Consider the following 20,337-nt stretch of genomic DNA (forward strand, 5'->3'; position numbering starts at 1 on the left):
AGGGACTACCCTATAAGTACACTGTATTCACAACCAGACAGGGAGAGACTTAAAGGGGCAGTACATCACTTGTGTTTGCTTAACATCACGATTTACTAAAAAAAAAAAAAAAAGTGTTCACACATGCCAAAATATGCGCATACAAAATCTCAACAAAACACACAAAAAGTCCATGACTGCCTGAAAAGTAAATATAAGTAAACAAACTGCAGTAAGAATTAAGGTTGCATTTTGCACCAAATTCCTATATTTCAAGACTCACTCAACAACACCATCTCAGATAGATCATGCACGCACTTCCTATTTACAAGTAAAGCTATACAATCAAACCACACATAATGTGCCCCAGTATCCCCTAACTATGGGCTGACCAGTGACAGACTCAAATGGGAATTCTGCAAGATTCTAAATACAATATATCTGCCCCCCTCACCCCTTCCAATAAGGAAAATAAATAATACGGAATAGAAACACATGCTCAGTCTACATCAGTTACACAGTAACACTGAGAATTACATTCAACCTAATCACTGACACTTTATGACAGCAGGATGTTGATGTGATCTATGCCATGTTGTGCCCCTCACATTGTGCTCTGAGCTATTTATCACACCCCCTCACAATGAGGATCATCTCCCATAATGCATTCCTTTTCCTATGCACTGCTAGGACAGTGGTCTGGTGAGCCCCACGTGAACAAGCAGCAGATTAGAACGTTCATGTATCAGTGTTGTGAAAGAGTTAGACAGCCTTACCTTTGGAAACTCCAGGTATACACACTGTCTGTGCAGGGAATACAATGTGTGTGTTTCCTCTCCAGGAATCTTCCTCTTACAGACTAATATCACAGCGCTGGGTGATTGGCTGCTTACCGCAGAGGGGGCAGAGCTGCTATCGTTATGCTATGCACTGAAAGCTATAGAAAGGGGGTTGGTGTATACTATATACAACTGTTACAGCAGGCAGCATGCCAGGGAGAAGACCACCACTACACAGCAACAGGGGGCGCTGTACACAGCATTCACTGTACTCTGCCTCTGCTGGGTGGAGGGATTCTGAGCAGTAAAACTCCAAGTATTATTGTATTATGTTTTAAAAACTTTTTCTTTTTTATCCCCTTAAGGACACATGACATTTGTGACATGTCATGATTCCCTTTTATTCCAGAAGTTTGGTCCTTAAGAGGTTAAAAGCTTTCAATGAAATTTGGCAATACATCAAAACATAAGTTATGTTTGTACAATGCATATTTCAATAATAAATAAATGTTCTCTATGAGAAGTATTGGATCGCGGAAGACGTCAATGAGTAATTTTTAATCTACTTAATTAATATTTGTAATTATTTTTTTGCAAATTGGGGGTGGAGAAAGGTCTCAATGATAGAAGGAAGCCTATAGCTGGCAAAAATTAACTGCTATTTTTGGGACAATAGATTGCCTTTAAACATTTCAATGAGCCAAACCTCAACATAAAACATGGGTGGAGAGTATGTGATCAAAGCTCTAAATTTTTGCAAGATAGACTGAGCCTTAGAGATTCACAAGCACAGACGTGTATACGAAAGATGTGCTGCCATTTATATATGCTGTCACTGCACCTATACACCCGTCACATTATTATTAATATAAAATGTCAATAGAATGGGCAGCTCTGTACAATGGATGAGCATCACAGTAACTACAACAAAACAAGTTAAGGCAAAAAAAAGGTTTTGAGAGAAATGCTTAAATCAGCATCCCGTACAGGATTGTAACGGAGCACAGTACTCCGGCTGAGCACCTCAGTTAAAAGTTCTCTCTGACTGGAGAATGCAGCACTGGAGTGAACATAGCTCTTTCCTCAAACACCAGAGGACACTTGGTGAAGGGTAAAAACACACTTTATTGTCACCCAGCACACATATTTAAAGGGACAATTACAACATGAACAATAGCTTTCCTCCCTGGCGCCGCTGTGTCTAGGGGATAGTTTATTTATCTAGGACTGACTTTATTAACTTCCAGAAAACAGGGCGTCACACAATAACACGTTAAAAACATGTGTTTCCACAGTAGCACATTAACAAATTATGCATCCCTGCACAGGACTAATCCCCACAAGCAAGATGTCCAAAATACGCCCAGATCAGATGTACCCAGTCAGAGATATAGTTGAATGAAGTTTAGCCGGAGTGTGGATAAGCCAAGGTGTGAGATTAGGCTCCTTTAAGAGGAGTTAGATTTTGAGTTCTGCACCAGTTAGTAGCATGACTGGAGCAAGCTTTGCCACAAGGTACTCTCTTAACCATTAGTCCGGCAGACACAGCCTGATCCCTACTAGTTAGCTTGGGGATGTGCAAGGTGCTCACAGTCACTTTCCAGTTCAGACTGGTAGGATAAGCTATTAGCATTACTGTTCTGCTTACAGGGGCGGTAATGGATGGTAAAGTCATATGGTTGGAGCCCCAAACTCCACCACAACAATCTTGCATTGTTCCCCGACACCTGCTTAAGCCAAATTAACAGGTTGTGATCCCTGAACATAGAGAAGTGTAGGTCAAATAAGTATGGTTGTAGTTTCTTTTGCGCCCAAACCAGGGCCAGATACTCTTTCTCAATGGTGGTGTAGCTCGTGTCCCTGGGTGATAGCTGTCAGTGGAGGTAGGCCATTGGATGTTGGCCGCCATTTTCTTTGACTTGGCTCAGCACAAATCCCAACCCAAACATAGATGCATCTGTGTGAACAAGAAAGTGTTTAGATGGATCAGGAGATTCTAGTACCGGGGCATATATTAAATGCTGCCTTCAATTGTTGGAACGCCTGCTCCGGAAACGATACTACTTGTCTGGGAATCTTCTTCCTAGTCAGATTGGTGAGGGGATTAACTAGGAAGCTACAGTTAGAACATATTTTCTTTAATAGTCAGCCATACCCAGGAAGGCTATAACTATGGCTATAACTATGGCGGAGGTTTGGCAAATTGGATTCTGCCTCTATCTTGGCCAATTCCAGCCGCTGCTTCTTGTAACCCACCCAATGACCTAAATAATGTACTTCTGCTATGGAATTTGTTCAACTTCAGGGTCAAGCCACCATCCCTGTTTTTTATACAGCACTGCATCTATGTGCTCTATGTGTTCCTCCCAAGTGGTTCTAAGGATCGCAATGTCATCCAGGTATGTCCAGGCCATCGAGGAGCCTGTACAACATCCGTTTGAAGGTGGCTGGAGAGTTTTCAGCCCAAAAGGCATGACCCTTGAATTGATACAGGCCGAATGGGGTGACGAAGGCCGACTTTAGGATGGCTTCCTCGGCCAGGGGGTTCTACCAAAGTTTTTTTGCAGAGGTCTAGTAGTGAGGTACCTTCCCCTGGCCATGTGATCTAGCAGCTCATCCAAGGGCATGAGATAAACATCTGATACTGTTTTTATCATTCAACCTACGGTAGTCTATGCAGAAGCAGGTGGTTCTGTCCTGCTTTGGCACCAGCACAATGCTTCAATAACCCCCAAACGGAGCATGTCCTGGATCTCTTTTCTCATCTCTTCCCTAACTGCTTCAGGGAGGGGGGTTGGCAAATGGCATAAGAGCTGTTGTCCTAGGGTGTCTACCCTATGCCGAGCCAAGCTGTATCCAGGTAGGTTAGAGAAGGTGGCTCACTGTCAGGATCGGGACAGGGATCCAACACGCAGAGTACAAACAGTAGCCAGATACGTATACCGGACCTTAGAATGGCCGGACTAACGTAAGTAGTACAGTATAGAATGGTCAAAGACAAGCCGAGGTCGAGGGTAACAGAAGACAGGTAAGCGAGAGACAAGCCGAATCAAGGGTAACAGAGATAAGCAGAGTAAGGTAAACAAGCCGGGTCAAAACCAAAAGGGATAATAGAATACACAAGCACTGAGTGACTAGAACAAGCTAGAACCACGACAGGGCAATGAGCTAATGAAAGAAGCTCTGTTAAATACCCTGTTCAGAGCAGTAACCACGCCTCCGAGGCGTCCTGATTGGTCCAGCAGCAATTGACTGACAGATCGTTCCGGGGGAGTGTCCTGATGACGACTTCCTGCCTAGATGCTGTAAAAGGCAGTCACTCCCTCGCGGCCGGCCTTGCATGACCGGATAGACCGCGGGGAAGGAAGCCATCAGACCGTCTGGATGGAGGAACAGCTAAGTCTCTACCTCTTTCGGAGGTAGAGACCACAGGTACCCTGACAGTACCCCCCCTCTCAGATACGCCCACCGGGCGGAATACACCAGGGCGAGAAGGGAATCGAGAGTGAAACGCCCTGCGGAGACGGGGAGCATGCACCTCCTCCTGAGGTACCCAACTTCTCTCCTCAGGACCATAACCCTTCCAATCGACCAGATATTGCAGTTTCCCCCGGGAGATTCGAGAATCAATGATGGAATTGACCTCATACTCCTCCTGACCCTCCACCTGAACTGAGCGAGGAGGGGCGATCGTGGAGGAGAACCTGTTACAAATTAGTGGTTTTAGCAAGGAAACATGAAATGAATTCGGAATGCGTAAGGCATTAGGCAACGCTAAACGATACGCAACTGGGTTAATTTGAGACAGTACCCTGTAAGGTCCAATATAACGAGGAGCAAACTTCATGGACGGCACCTTTAGGCGAATGTTTCTAGTACTTAACCATACTCTATCACCTGGAACAAACACCGGTGCTGCCCTTCTACGTTTGTCAGCGTGTTTTTTAACCAGCATAGAATTGTGCAGAAGAATTTGTCGAGTCTGATCCCACAACTTCCTTAAATTGGCAACATGAACATCCACCGACGGTACCCCCTGAGAAGAAGATTCCGAAGGAAGGATGGAAGGATGAAAGCCATAATTCAAGAAAAAAGGGCTAGAATGCGTAGAATCACAAATGAGATTGTTATGTGCAAACTCCGCCCAAGGAATCAAACCGACCCAATCGTCCTGGTGCTCAGAAACGAAACAACGCAAATATTGTTCAATCTTTTGGTTAGTGCGTTCAGCAGCTCCATTGGACTGAGGATGATAGGCAGAGGAGAAATTAAATTTGATGCCCAGTTGGGAGCAGAACGATTTCCAAAAACGGGAAACAAATTGGGAGCCTCTGTCAGAGACAATTTGGGAAGGTATCCCATGCAAACGGAAAATCTCCCTGGCGAATATCTCCGCTAATTCGGGCGAAGATGGGAGTTTAGGTAAGGGAATGAAGTGAGCCATTTTAGTAAATCTATCCACCACAGTGAGAATGACAGTCTGCTTTTTGGAGATAGGCAAATCGACAATGAAGTCCATTGCCAGGCAGGACCAAGGCTTTTCAGGAACCTCTAAAGGGTGCAGAAATCCGCATGGAAGCGAATGGGGTAGCTTGGTCTTGGTACAAACCTCACATGCCCCGATGAATTCTTTAATGTCTTTACGTAACTCAGGCCACCAAAAATCTTTAGAGACCAGAGCATATGTCTTGCGGATGCCAGGATGCCCAGCCACCTTGCTGTTATGGAGACAGCGTAGCACCTCCAGTTGGAGAGCGGCAGGAACGAAGTGTCGATCCCTAGGAGTCTGTTTGGGTGCCAAATGCTGAAACTTCATGATCTCGGAAAGCAATGGAGAGTGAATCCTGAGATTCGTGTTCGCGATGATATTCCCCTTAGGAACTATGGAGGACAGGACTGGTTCAGTTATAGTGGATGGTTCATATTGACGAGACAAAGCATCGGCTTTAGAGTTCTTAGAACCAGGTCTATATGTAAGTACATAATTAAAGTGAGTGAGGAATAAGGACCAGCGAGCCTGCCTGGCGGATAAGCGCTTAGCCTCCCCAATATAAGACAAGTTCTTATGATCCGTTAAGATAGTAACAGGGTGTAATGTCCCTTCCAGTAAATGTCTCCACTCCTTTAAGGCCTTAATGACCGCTAACAGTTCCCTTTCCCCGATGTCATATCTGCTCTCAGGCCCAGAAAATTTCTTAGAGAAGAAACCACAAGGGTGTAACGGTTTATCCACCCCTAACCTTTGAGACAGAACAGCCCCAACTCCTGTCTCAGAGACATCGACCTCGAGCAAGAAAGGCAGAGTCGTATCAGGATGGACTAGAATGGGGGCCGAGGCAAAAAGTTCCTTGAGAGTCTTTAAAGCACCAAGAGCTTCCTTAGACCAGAACTTAGTATCAGCCCCTTGTTTGGTCATATTGGTAATAGGCGCAATGATAGAGGAGTATCCCTTAATGAAGCGCCTATAGTAGTTGGAAAAACCAATAAACCTTTGGATAGCCTTGAGTCCTTTGGGCAAAGGCCGGTCTAAAATAGATTGGAGTTTTACAGGATCCATTTTAAAACCTTCCCCAGAAATCACGTATCCAAGAAAGTCTACCTGAGACTGATCAAAACTGCACTTCTCCAATTTGCAATATAGACCATGTTGCAGCAGCTTGTGTAATACCTTTCTGACCTGTCTATGGTGAGTCTCAATCTCCTTAGAGTGTATTAGTATGTCGTCCAGGTAAACAATAACACAATCATGCTGAAACTCCCTAAGTACCTCATTAACAAATCTTGAAATACTGCAGGAGCATTGCATAGTCCAAATGGCATAACAGTGTATTCGTAATGGCCATACCGGGTATTGAATGCCGTCATCCACTCGTGACCATGCTGGATTCTCACCAAATTGTAAGCCCCTCTGAGATCTAACTTGGTGAAGATTTTGGAGCCCTTAAGACGATCAAATAACTCGCTAATCAGTGGGATAGGATAGGCATTTCTGACAGTTATTTTATTCAAGCCTCGGTAATCGATACAAGGTCTCAGCGTGCCATCCTTCTTCTTAATGAAAAAGAACCCAGCCCCGGCCGGAGAAGAAGACCTCCTGATGAATCCCTTTTCTAAATTCTCCCGAATATACTCCTCTAGAACCGAGTTTTCCTGAACAGACAAAGGATATACATGGCCCCTCGGAGGCATAGTCCCGGGTAGAAGCTTAATTTTACAGTCAAATGACCTGTGTGGCGGCAAAGAATCAGCATTCTTCTTGTCAAACACTGCCCTTAAGTCTAGGTAAAGGTCTGGTATTTGTCTTTCTGTGGACTGAGTAGGATTCTCCGGTATGTTAATATTAGCTAATGGAGAAACCTTGCACAAACACCGATCCTGGCAGCCCTGGCCCCACGAGAGTATCTCCCCTAACTCCCAATCGATAATAGGGTTATGTTTCTTCAACCATGGGTACCCCAGAACTATGGGAACGGAAGGAGACGAAATGAGCATAAGAGATAAATTCTCCACGTGTAGGATACCAACATTTAAATTAATGGGTATGGTCTCACGAAAGATAACAGGGTCTAGTAGTGGTCTACCATCTATGGCCTCAACAGCCAAGGGTGTCTCCCTTAGCTGGGATGGGAAATTGTTTTTAATAGCAAAGGCTTGGTCGATAAAATTCTCAGCAGCACCGGAATCTATCAATGCCATAGCCCTTACTACTTCCTTCCCCCAAGTTAAGGAAACTGGTAGCAGAAGCCTGTGATCTTTATAATTAGGAGTAGAGGACAAAATAGAAACACCCAAGGCCTGTCCTCTAGAGAGACTTAGGTGCGAGCGTTTCCCGGGCGGTTAGAACAGTTCGAGAGTAAATGACCCTTGGCTCCACAATACATACACAAACCCTCTCTTCTCCTGTACTGTCTTTCCTCTTCAGAGAGGCGGGTATACCCTATCTGCATAGGTTCAGGAAGCAAAGATACCGTGGAGTCAGGACTTGGAAAAGCGGGGGCTAACCTAAAAGAAGGTCTCCGGTTCCTCTCTCGAGTGTTCTGTCTCTCTCTTAAACGTTCATCTATACGAGAGATGAACGAAATTAAATCTTCTAAATTCTCAGGGAGTTCTCTGGTAGCAACCTCATCAAGGATTACATCAGATAGGCCATTCAAAAATACATCCATATACGCCTGCTCATTCCACTTGACTTCTGACGCCAGAGACCTGAACTCTAGTGCATAATCCACCAGTGTTCGGTTCTCCTGTCTCAGGCGCAACAGTAATCTGGCTGCATTAACCTTTCTACCTGGAGGGTCAAATGTTCTTCTAAAAGTAGCTACAAATGCGTTATAGTTATAAACTAATGGGTTATCGTTCTCCCATAGTGGGTTGGCCCATCTCAGAGCTTTCTCAATGAGTAGGGTGATAATAAATCCTACCTTTGCCCTATCTGTAGGATAAGAGCGAGGTTGCAATTCAAAGTGGATACTAATTTGGTTTAAAAAACCACGACACTTCTCAGGAGCCCCACCATAGCGTACTGGGGGGGTAATGCGAGAAGAAGCACCCACTGTGGCTACCTCTAGACCTGAACCGACAGGAGAAACAGGGGTATTACGTATCTCCTCTGGTGGGTTATTGGCACGAGATAATAGCCTGTAGCGCAATCGCCATCTGATCCATTCTGTGATCCATGGCTTCAAACCTAGGATCAGGAGAAGCCAGCTGACTGTTTGTACTTGCAGGATCCATTGGCCCTGTCGTAATGTCAGGATCGGGACAGGGATCCAACACGCAGAGTACAAACAGTAGCCAGATACGTATACCGGACCTTAGAATGGCCGGACTAACGTAAGTAGTACAGTATAGAATGGTCAAAGACAAGCCGAGGTCGAGGGTAACAGAAGACAGGTAAGCGAGAGACAAGCCGAATCAAGGGTAACAGAGATAAGCAGAGTAAGGTAAACAAGCCGGGTCAAAACCAAAAGGGATAATAGAATACACAAGCACTGAGTGACTAGAACAAGCTAGAACCACGACAGGGCAATGAGCTAATGAAAGAAGCTCTGTTAAATACCCTGTTCAGAGCAGTAACCACGCCTCCGAGGCGTCCTGATTGGTCCAGCAGCAATTGACTGACAGATCGTTCCGGGGGAGTGTCCTGATGACGACTTCCTGCCTAGATGCTGTAAAAGGCAGTCACTCCCTCGCGGACGGCCTTGCATGACCGGATAGACCGCGGGGAAGGAAGCCATCAGACCGTCTGGATGGAGGAACAGCTAAGTCTCTACCTCTTTCGGAGGTAGAGACCACAGGTACCCTGACACTCACTTGGCCTCTAGCAGCTGATGGATCTGAGCTCGATCCTGAAACCCTAATTCATACCCTGGTCCAAGGAACCTGCCTGATCGACTTTCTCAAAGAGATCAGATAGAGGAGGATTTTCAAAATCCTCTGGTGCAGGGGCACAAATGGCTGCTACCTCCTGCTTGTAGGGCTTGAGCATGTTCATATGGAACATGCATTGGATTCTCTCATCAGGGGAACTGGGCCACCACCTGGAAACTATTATGAGACCTTAGAAAGGATTTACTCAGGGGTGTATCCTGGTTTTGTGCTGCCCTAGGCAGGACAAAACTCAGGCGCCCCCCTCACCCCCACCCCCCCCCGCCACCCCCACCCAACCCTTCCCCCGCCTTCTAAATACACACACACTGACAGATACGCATCCATTAGCTAACTGTTAGCTAATGGATGCGTATCTATCAGTGTGTGTGTGTGAGTGTATGAGTGTGTCTGTGTGTGAGTGTGTCTGTTAGTGAGTGTGTCTGTTAGTGAGTGTGTCTGTTAGTGAGTGTGTCTGTTAGTGTGTGTATGTCAGTGTGTGTGAGTGTCTGTTAGTGAGTGTGTGAGTGTGTCTGTTAGCTGCTAACAGACACACTCACACACTCACTAACAGACACACTCACACACACTGACATACACACACTAACAGACACACACAGTCAGACACACACACACACTCTAACAGACACACTCACACACACTGACATACACACACTAACAGACACACACAGTCAGACACACACACACACACTCTAACAGACACACTCTCACACACACACACTCTAACAGACAAACAGACACACTCACACTCACTAACAGACACACACTAACAGACACACTAACAGACACACACTAACAGACACACTCACACACACTAACACACACACAGTCAGACACACTCACACACACTCTCACACTCACTAACAGACACACACACACACTAACAGACACACTCACACACACTAACAGACACACTCACACACACTAACAGACACACACAGTCAGACACACTCACACACACTAACAGACACACTCACTAACAGACACACACTAACAGACACACTCACTCACATTAACTCATTTTTTTTTTAATTTACCCCCCCAGCCTCCTTACCTTTGGGAATGCTGGGGGGGTTCTCCCTCTCCCTGGGGTCTAGTGGGGCTGCCGGTCGGGCTGCTGGGCTGGTTGCTGGGCGGGCGGCTGGCGAGGGAGCACTTCCTCTGAGCTGTCTGCTCAGCTCCCTCGCGCGCCGCAGAGTGAGGCTGGGAGGCGGAGCCGGAATATGACGTCATATTCCGGCTCCCAGCCTCACTCTGCGGCGCGCGAGGGAGCTGAGCAGACAGCTCAGAGGAAGTGCTCCCTCGCCAGCCGCCCGCCCGCCCAGCAACCAGCCCAGCAGCCACCAGCCCAGGATGTCTGTTAGCCGCAAGGCTAACAAGGCATTTGCCCTGGGCGTTTGGGGGCGGCTTTTTTTGCCGCCCCCTGGAAAATGCCGCCCAAGGCAAATGCCTTGTTTGCCTCGCGGCAAATACGCCCCTGGATTTACTGAAGGGCAAGCTACTGACTTTCTCTAATCTCTCCCAAAGTTAAAAGGCAAATCCAGACATGGTACCGATGCCCATTGTTCCTAGAAGGGTATCAGCTACACCTCACTGATGAGACCCAAAGAAGGCTGAAACAATTGTCTGGAGTTGCTGTGTGTCTCGTGCAAAGAGAACTTGCAGGCATTTAAGTTCTGGACTGCCCTTGCGGATGGGATCAGTCTGATATGCTTCGTAATATGTTCTCTCTGTAATGGCATAAAAAAACTATTTTGAGACCTTAGCGGGGATTTACCAAAGCTTTTGTTTTTAAGCTTTTGTCCTCAGAGTTTACATATTTTTTGTTTTTGTTGCACCACTCAGAAAGGGCCCTGCTAGGCAACCTATAGCTGATTTTGCCAGGCTAATTTCAGTACAAGGACCTTTGGCCAGACCTCAAAGCTGCAGTCCCTTGCACCCCTATCATACCATAAATGCTCGCAACCCTGGGCCTCCAGGAGGTTCTCTGGTACTGCTCGGGTCTGCTCCTCCAAGCAATCTTGCAATTCCAGCACGTATGGCACGATACGGATCCCGTCTCCGCTAACCTCCCTTTATCAGTGTTCTCTGACATATCTGTATAGCCCGGGCCAGATCCACTGAGCATGATCTGTTCCTTGTGGTTATTCCATTTATACATGTCAATCTTGCCGAAATATATGACACTGTAGACCAACTCGAGAAGCGGGATGTGCAGCAGCAGGACCCAGGGAAACTCCAGTGCCTTGGGGACCTTGTGGCCCAAGGTTAACAATGGCCAGACGGAGCTGTACTTTCTGAACTTTCTTCTTCCCCAACTGTGCTTTCAGGGAAGCCAGTACTGCTCCCCCTAAAGGCTTCAACTCCGCCAATCAGATTTGGTTATCTCTCTCTCACTCTGCTTGCAGAAAGGCTGTCACGTCAACCATGGTAGTCTGGACAATCTTCTCCGACGGATGGGGACCATAGAATACCAGCCATGTCCTCATCTCTCACTGAGATCCTGTTTCCATCAGTTCAGCGACTAAGGTAGCTTTTGACTTGTTATGGCTACCTGTCCACAGCCAGGCTGAGGCTATTTCCCAATCCAGCACAGAGTTACATGCTCTCGCGGCTAAGAGACTGTCTCTGAAAAAGGGTATTTCTTTCTTTGGATAAGGTGGCTGCCTCTGGCTCTCAGTGAGCATAGATGGTTCTCAATATTCTCATTGTTAACAATAACATTGTTATTAGCAAAAATCTGCATTGTTTAATGAAACATAGGTCATGTCAAACTAACCTAATTGCCTTATATGAAGAAGAAACTAGAAGTATAGAGTTACAGTGGATGTGATCTACTTGGATTTTGTAAAGGCATTCAATATGGTTCAACACAATAGGTTAGTGTTCAAACTAAAAGAAATTGCTCTAGATAGAAAATATTTTCATGGGTAAAGCATTGGCTTAAATATAGAGTACAGAGAGTTGTCATTAATAATAAATTAAATAAATAAATAAATTGCCAAGCTGGACAGAAGCAGGGCCGGTGCATGGATTTTTGAAGATGCATTTTAAGGCCTCCCCCCTTAAAAAAAATGTGTCTTCACCTGTGTGTTTCGTAACCCCTCTCTTGAATTTTTTTACCCTATTTAGTGTATTTTATCCCCCCTTTACTATGTCCTACACCCTCTTGTGTGTCTCTAAGAACCCTCCTTTTGTATCTCTTACTTTCCCCAGCCTCTTTGTGTGCCTCTTTCTTCGCCCCAGGGGCTGAGAGGGCTGGACACAGGCAGGGCTGGACAGAGGCAGGGCCGGTGCAAGGATTTTTGGCTACACAGGGGAAGATGAATTTTGACGCACCCCCCTCCCCCCTTTGTTATGGGCAAATGCAAATATTACAAGTTTTACAATGAAATTTTGTATTTCTTAAACTGTGTACTTTGTCTATAAGATATATTGCAAACTGACAAGGTGTTAGAATGGAACATATTGTTTTTCATACAATGTTTCATTAATACATTACCTCTTTCCCATATTCAGTGAATAAAATGTTCAGACTTTAGGAAGCCATCTTGTCCCAAGTTAGTGGAAATTCCCCAAATCCGGGAATTTCCCATGACGTGCACTTACGTTTTAGTATAAACAATAGATAAGATGTTCAGACTTTAAGACTCCATCTTGTCTTAAGTTAGGGAATTTCCGCTGAAGTGTGCACTTACGTTTTAGCTACGGCCTTGTATCTTTGCCAAGTTAAGGGTTGTCCTAAAATGAACATCTACTATATAACTATGTACCTTTTTAATGTTAAGGGACAGAGGAGAGATTTGGAAACAGACACGCTCCATATAATGACTGAGAGATGTTGACATGTTCAAAAGGGTGTGTTATTCTATTTAAAATTATATTTGCAAGCATCTAGTTTAATTTTATAAATTCTGCTAAAAATTATTGTAATGGATTTTATATGTCTATATTTATATTTTTATGTAATAAATATCTAAAAAGACAAAACTTTATTGCTTCCAAGACAATCCTCATTTTATATTGTATTCTCAATTATTTATATATTTTAGATAGAAGATCTCTTACTAACTATATAATATCATGGCTAAGATATCTGTATGGCTAGCCCTGCTAAGTTCTATGCTTTAAGACGTTATATTGGTAAATAAGGAAACCAGCTGAGGTTACACCGTAACAAAAAATGTTTCTTCACCTGTGTGTCTTGTAACCCCGCTTTTTAATTTTTTACCCTATTTAGTGCATTTTATCCCCCCTTTACTATGTATTACACCCCTATTGTGTTACTCTTACAAAACTCCTTGTGTATCTCTTACTTTCCCCAGCCTCTTTGTGTGTCTCTTTCTTCCCCCCAGGGGCCGAGACAGGTATACAGAGGCTTTGGTGGGGCCACATCAGGTTACATGGGCTGAGAGAGGGGCTGTGGTGAGGGACGCAGGCCCTGAGAAGGGGTGACACAGGGGCTGAAAGGGGGACACAGGGGTTGTAGAGGGGGACCCAGGGGCTGTATAGTAGGTGGGGGGGACAGGAGCTAGAGAGGGGAGGACAGGAGCTGTGGTGTGGAAGGGGGACCCAGAGGCTGTTGAGTGGTGGGAGGAGCTGGAGAGGTGAGTGCACATGAGCTGGAGAAGGGGGACAGAAGCTGTGGAGGAGGATAGGGGCTCTGGGGGAACAGGGGCTGAGGTGGGGACACAGGAGCTGTAGTAAGGGGCTAGGGACTGTAGTGGAGGGAATGGGCTATAATTGGGGGGTTAGGAAATATAGTGGGGGGATAGGGACTGAAGTAGGTTGATGGCTAAAATTTGGGAAAGGGGCTGTGGTGGGGGTGATATGGGTTGTAATTGGGGGAGAGGGTTTGAAGTGGGGATGATATAGGACTTTATTAGGGGAATAGTGGCTGTAGTGGGGGTATGGGGTGTAAAAGTGGGGTTAGAGCTGCACTTGGGGGATAGAGGCTGTAGTTGGAGGGATGTGTAGTAAGGGAGTAAGGGACTGTGGTTTAGGGGACAGAGGCTGAGAGGGGGGACATGGGCGGTGGTATTGGATGCAGGCCCTGGGAGGGGGGCAGGATCTGAGAGAGGGACAAACAGGGGCTGTTAGGGGGACACAGTGCCTTGAGAATTGGGGGACATGAGCTGGAGAGGGTGGGGGGGGCAGGAGCTGATGAAAGGGGGGGCAGGAGCTGGAGAGGGGGACAGGGGCTGTGCTGAGGAGGGGGCACGGCTGTGTGAGGACGGGGTACGGGAGCTGAGAGAAGGGGCAGAGGGGCTGAGAGAAGGGACAGGAGCTTGATAGAGGTGTGGCAGGAGCTGTGGAGAGTGGAAGGGGAAAAGGGCTCTAGAGGGGGGACAGGAGCTCTAGAGAGGGGAAACAGAGGCTGTTGTGGGGGGGACAGGGGCTGTGGTGAGGGGCACAGGCCCTGAGTGGGGGGGGGGCAGGAGGAGCTGTGGAAGGGAGGGGCAGGAGCTGTGGGGCGGCAGGAGCTGGGGACAGGAGCTGGAGAGGGAGGGAAAACAGAAGCTGAAGTGGTGGGCAGGAGTTAGAGAGAGGGGGAGACAGGAACTGGTGGGGGGACAGGAGCTGGAGAGGGAGGGACAGGAGCTGGAGTGAGTTGCTGTGGTGAGGAGGGGGAACAGGGACTGAGAGAGGGGGCACAGGAGCTCTAGAGGGTGATAGGAGCTGTGGAGGGGGGCAGGGGCTCTAGAGGGCACAGGGAACGTGGTGGGGGGCACATTAGCTCTAGAGGGGGGACACAGGGGGCTGTGATGTGGCACAGGGGCTGCTTAAAAAAAATAAAAAAATTGGTTTGGCCAGGGAAGGGTGAGACAGGTGCTGGAGTCTGCATCTAGCACAAAGCAGACAATTGAAGTCGGCCAGCCTCTCCTGATAATGTCAGGAGGAGGAGGCGTGACTTCTACTGCTCTTCTCCCAGGACCGCTGGGGAGTCTGGTAGAAGGAGCAGTGAAAGTCACGCCCCCTCCTCCTGACATCATCATGAGAGTCCGGCCGACTTCAATGGCTTCAGGCTGCAGGGAGAGAGAGGTAATTAGAAATCCAAGTCCCCCTCTCTTATCCATTCTCCCCCACCCTTTTTTTTTCTCGCTCTCTCTTTCTCTTCCTCCTCCTCTATTCTTCCTCTTTCTCCTCGCTCTAGCCTCTTCGCTATCTTCTTTCTCTACTCACCATCTACCTCACTCTGTCTTCACCTTATCTCTAGGCTTCGGCAGCACCGACCTCAAATACTAACACACTCTAATGCGAGGTGGGCGGATATCTTATGATCAAACCTGTAGCGATTAACAGATACTCCGGACACTTCCACCTATGGACCAGCAAGATAGGCAACACCACCCGCACGATACCACAAGGTATAGACATAATATACACGCCCACTGAAAATGAGACCCAACTGAGGTCTAACCTTAATCTCCCTCATATATGAGGACACACTCCTCAGACGCATACAGATCTAAGACTAAATGTACTGTAGATCATACCACATCGACTATGCACCTAGAGGCAGAGGCAGGGGATTCTGATTTTTGCGCCCCCCTGCTCCGGCGCCCTAAGGGTTCTGTTCTGAGACTGCTTTTATTTAGCATACTTACAAATGGTCTTGAAATAAGAATTGAAAGTCATGTTTCGGTGTTTGCAGTTCTGTAAAGTAATACAACATGAACAGGATATTACTTTGCCGCAGAGAGATTTAGATAGACTGGGGGACTGGACACTCAAATAGCAGATACAAATTTAATGTAGATAAATGTAAAGTTATGCACTTTGAGTTAAAGAATGCACAGGCAACTTGCACCTTAAAGGAACACTATAGACACCTAAATTAGTTTAGCTAAATAAAGCAGTTTTAGTGTATAGATCATTCCCCTGCAATTTCACTGCTCAATTCACTGTCATTTAGGAGTTAAATCACTTTGTTTCTGTTTATGCAGCCCTAGCCACACCTCCCCTGGCTAGGATTGACAGAGCCTGCATGAAAAAAAAACTGGTTTCACTTTCAAACAGATGTAATTTACCTTAAATAATTGTATCTCAATCTCTAAATTAAACTTTAATCACATACACGAGGCTCTTGTATGGTCTAGCAAGATATTAACATAGCAGGGGATAAGAAAATCTTAATAAAACAGAACTTGCAATAAAGAAAGCCTAAATAGGGCTCTCTTTACAGGAAGTGTTTATGGAACGCTGTGCAAGTCACATGCAGGGAGGTGTGACTAGGGTTCATAAACAAAGGGATTTAACTCCTAAATGGCAGAGGATTGAGCAGTGAGGCTGCAGGGGCATGTTCTATACACCAAAACTGCTTCATTAAGCTAAAGTTGTTCAGGTGACTATAGTGTCCCTTTAAACAGTAAAAAGGGAATTAGGGATAACACACAAGAAGGATTTGGGAATTGTTATAGACAAACTAAGCAATAATCTGCAATGTCAGTGCAATGTATGCTGTACACTTTTTGGCACATGTTCTATAGGACACGAGGTCGTGTATTTAGACTGGAAGATTTAGTTTAAAGTAAAGGAATTATTAAAAAAAAAAAACGTTTTATAGTCTTTTTTTGTTGTTGCTAGGCTTAGGATATACAGACAAGATTACAATGCCACAACAACAACAAGGTATAGTAGGACAATTGCATTGACAACGATAATATAGCACATTTTTTTAATAACACTTAATGAGAAAATAATAATAAACCAGGTCTGTCAATATTCAAAGATACTGTCAGTGTCTAGGCACAAACTTACACTGTTCTAGTGCACCATATAATGTGGTATAAACAAATGAGACATTGACATGGGATAGGGTCCCATAGACACAGGTAATCAAGCTCAAGATGCTGATAGTTGCACATATTAATAATCTTCAGGCAATACCAGAATGCCAAAGACACACTAGGCAACTGGTGCCACTGGGTCTTGAGTAGTAAAGGAGCATTAAGGGCCATGACTGAAAGCTCTTCCTAATGTCAGGGACAGCATTCCTCTTCTCTGTCTCCAGGCTTGGCATGTAAAGCTGAATTCCCCGCTGCTGATTGCCTCCCGAACCGCAGGACAACTGTGCCCCTTAACTTCAGTCCCAGGCCTGAATAAGAGCCCGTGCTTTATGTCCATGGACCCATGGATACCGAGGTGGCGGCATCGTGGGTCTGCAAGCGCACATGCTTCCAGAACAGCCTCCGGGTATATGGACAGCAAAATGGAGATTTGTCCAGGTGGGCTAAACATGATGGATGCAGGTCTCTTTTGTAACTATGAAAGGAGGGGTTGCAAGTGACAGTTTCCAAAGTTGATTACCTATGGATCATCCTCATATACAAGATGTACATCGGGTGCCAGTAGAACAGGAATGAGTTGCTTGTTACTCTGTTGTAAACTGTGGGCCTGGCATAGTGGTTTGCTCACAAGTGCCAATAATGAAAAATGATCTGGATTTCTCTGAATGACTGCCATTACTTTACAGTGTGAAAATTGGATATTGGAAAAAGGATCTAATTATGTATTCTTTAATTTAGTTTAGTGGATTGCATAAATATATATATAATGCCAAAATACCAGAGTATTTGGTATTTATTGGACTAACATAATATTTCAAAGACACGATTTTGAGAGTTTTCCTCTCTTCCTCAGGTCTGAAGCAATACTGATCAATCTGATAGAGTTTAACACTTAAAACAACTGATGTTAGAGAAGTGGAGGGAGGGGGTGAGTGGGGTGTCATTTATATATATAGTGTAAATAAGTAACATTATGTATTTTGCTACAAGACATTACCATATTCTGAATTTTACTCCAGGACAAATGCATTTATTTGTTCTGCAGGAATCTGATATGAAGCTTTCCAGCCCAACACCCTTATCAGAATGAAACAGGAGCAGCAATATTAGATTAGACTTATGAGAATGACTTTAACCAGTGACATGGAATGGTGACCCATATACATATTTCACTGATAAAATATGTCTACATTCTAATCTATCCTACACAAGCAAAAAGCACTTCCTTGTAACTACCAATTTCTTCAAACAGACATAGGTGCTCACTGTTAGAAACCATAACCAAACACTGCCATCTGCTGTCTCATTTAAATAACGTGACAACCAAGGACGTATTCAAATGATCTATAGAATTATCATTTTGACCCATGCCCACATTATATTTAACTGAACTCCATTTGGTCTTGGCTCTGCTTGCCTCTGTCACAGTCTCCAAGCATTATCCCAGATGAAACCACTGCTGAAAATTTCTGTTCTAGGGATTAGAATCTGTTGCGGTCGCCGGCCCGCCGAGTCACACGTCCGTGCCCGACCGGCACAGCCTCGCCGACAACACGAGCTTACCTGCTCGTCGGCGAGCCGGCAACCGCTCCCCCAGGTCTTCCGGGCATCGCGCCCAAATCCAAGATGGCGCCGACCGCTTGGTCGCGTCCATCTCTAGCTCCGCCCCCGAAAATTATACTAACGTGTGCGTGACATCACGACGTCAACGCACACGCACGTTTTGGGGTCAGAGGTCGCCCTCTGACCAATCAGAGCATAGAGAGGGATATTTAAATCCCTAACTCAGAGTGTGCTCTATATTCATGTAACTGATTTCCTGGTATCCTGATCTTGGCTTTTCCCTGGTTATTCTAAATTCTGGTTTCTCTGACTTGGCTTGTGTAAACGGTATTGTGTATTTTCTGGCTTCCTTGACCTCGGCTTTCCCTTTGACCATTCTCTGTCTCTAGCGTATTAGTCCGGCCATTCTAAGGTCCGGTTTACGTTCTGTCCTTTTATTTTCCTTTCCTTGTATATGTATATGTATATGTATATGTTTACATAGTTTCTGCGTGCTGGACCACACTAGTAGTCGTGACAGAATCTTTACATTGTTAGACGGACCGAGAGCGTGTTCAAAAGAAGGAGCTTGTGTGCAAAGATGCAATTCATAATTCCCAGTTATCAGAAATTGCTGGGCTCCTTACAAAACCATACTGTTAAAACTGCCCCTCACCGGTGCACACAGATACAAACTCCCAGACACAAGCACCCATGGATAAACTCTCTCAGATACAGAGATACACACTCACAGATAGGTATTCCCGGCTACATATATGCATCCCCAAACAAACACAGAGATAGGCATTCACTGGTACACACTAACACACAGTTACACGCACTGCTAGAAACACACATTCCCAGACATAGACTGCCACACTCACAGATATATATTACGACACAACAGGGCCGCCATCAGGGGGTGACAACCATGACGGTTGTCACGGGCCCGGCGGTCCTAGGGGGCCCGGACTGCACAGGTAATCCTCTGCATGCCCGGGCCCCCAGCCTTTCAATCTGCATATATACATAGCGAGTACCGCTATGTATATATGCCTCTGCGGGCCCTGCTGGCTTCCAAGCAGGGCCCAGGATATACTTACCTCCCCTCCAGCACTCTCGCGAGCCACAGCAGTAAAGCGTTGCCGCGGGTTGTCATGAAAAACGCTCCGCGGCACGCAATGCATGCTGGGCTCGCATAGAGCAGTGGCTGGCAGGAGGGAGAACATGGAGGGAGTCTGCTGGGCTCCTCCTTGCTGCCCCAACAAGCGGATCCACCGGACCACCAGGGAATCCAGTGTCCCCCTTCCTGGCTACAGGTAAGAGGCAGGGAGGGGGGAATATATCTTTTTAATTATACAAATTCTTAAAAAAAAAAAAAAAATCCCAGCAGCATTTGTCACACATCCAAAACACACACACACACACACTGCATCCACTACACAACCACACACATCATCCACTACACAACCACACACATCATCCACTACACAACCATACACATCATCCACTACATAAACACACAAACTGCATCCACTACACAACCATACACATCATCCACTAAATAAACACAAAAACTGCATCCACTACAGAACCATACACGTCATCCACTGCACAAATACACACACTGCATCCACTACACAACCACACACATTATCCACCACATAAACACACAAACTGCATCCACTACACAACCACACACATCATCCACTACACAACCACACTAACTGCATCCACTACACAACCACACACATCATCCATTACACAACCACACTAACTGCATCCACTACACAACCACACACATCATCCACTACACAACCATACACATCATCCACTACATAAACACACAAACTGCATCC

General features: G+C 45.8%; 1 protein-coding gene across 1 annotated transcript in view; it reads right to left on the minus strand.

The window, feature by feature from the left end:
* SQOR (sulfide quinone oxidoreductase) overlaps positions 1-868 on the minus strand; it is a 66,852-nt gene extending 65,984 nt beyond the window's left edge. Inside the window, exon 1 of the mRNA XM_063449011.1 lies at positions 756-868. The gene's annotated coding sequence lies outside the window, so the exon portion shown is untranslated. The remainder of the gene's footprint in view (positions 1-755) is intronic.
* Positions 869-20,337: the final 19,469 nt, after the last annotated feature.

The sequence above is a fragment of the Pelobates fuscus genome, chromosome 3 (assembly GCF_036172605.1).
Source record: "Pelobates fuscus isolate aPelFus1 chromosome 3, aPelFus1.pri, whole genome shotgun sequence".
NCBI lineage: Eukaryota > Metazoa > Chordata > Amphibia > Anura > Pelobatidae > Pelobates > Pelobates fuscus.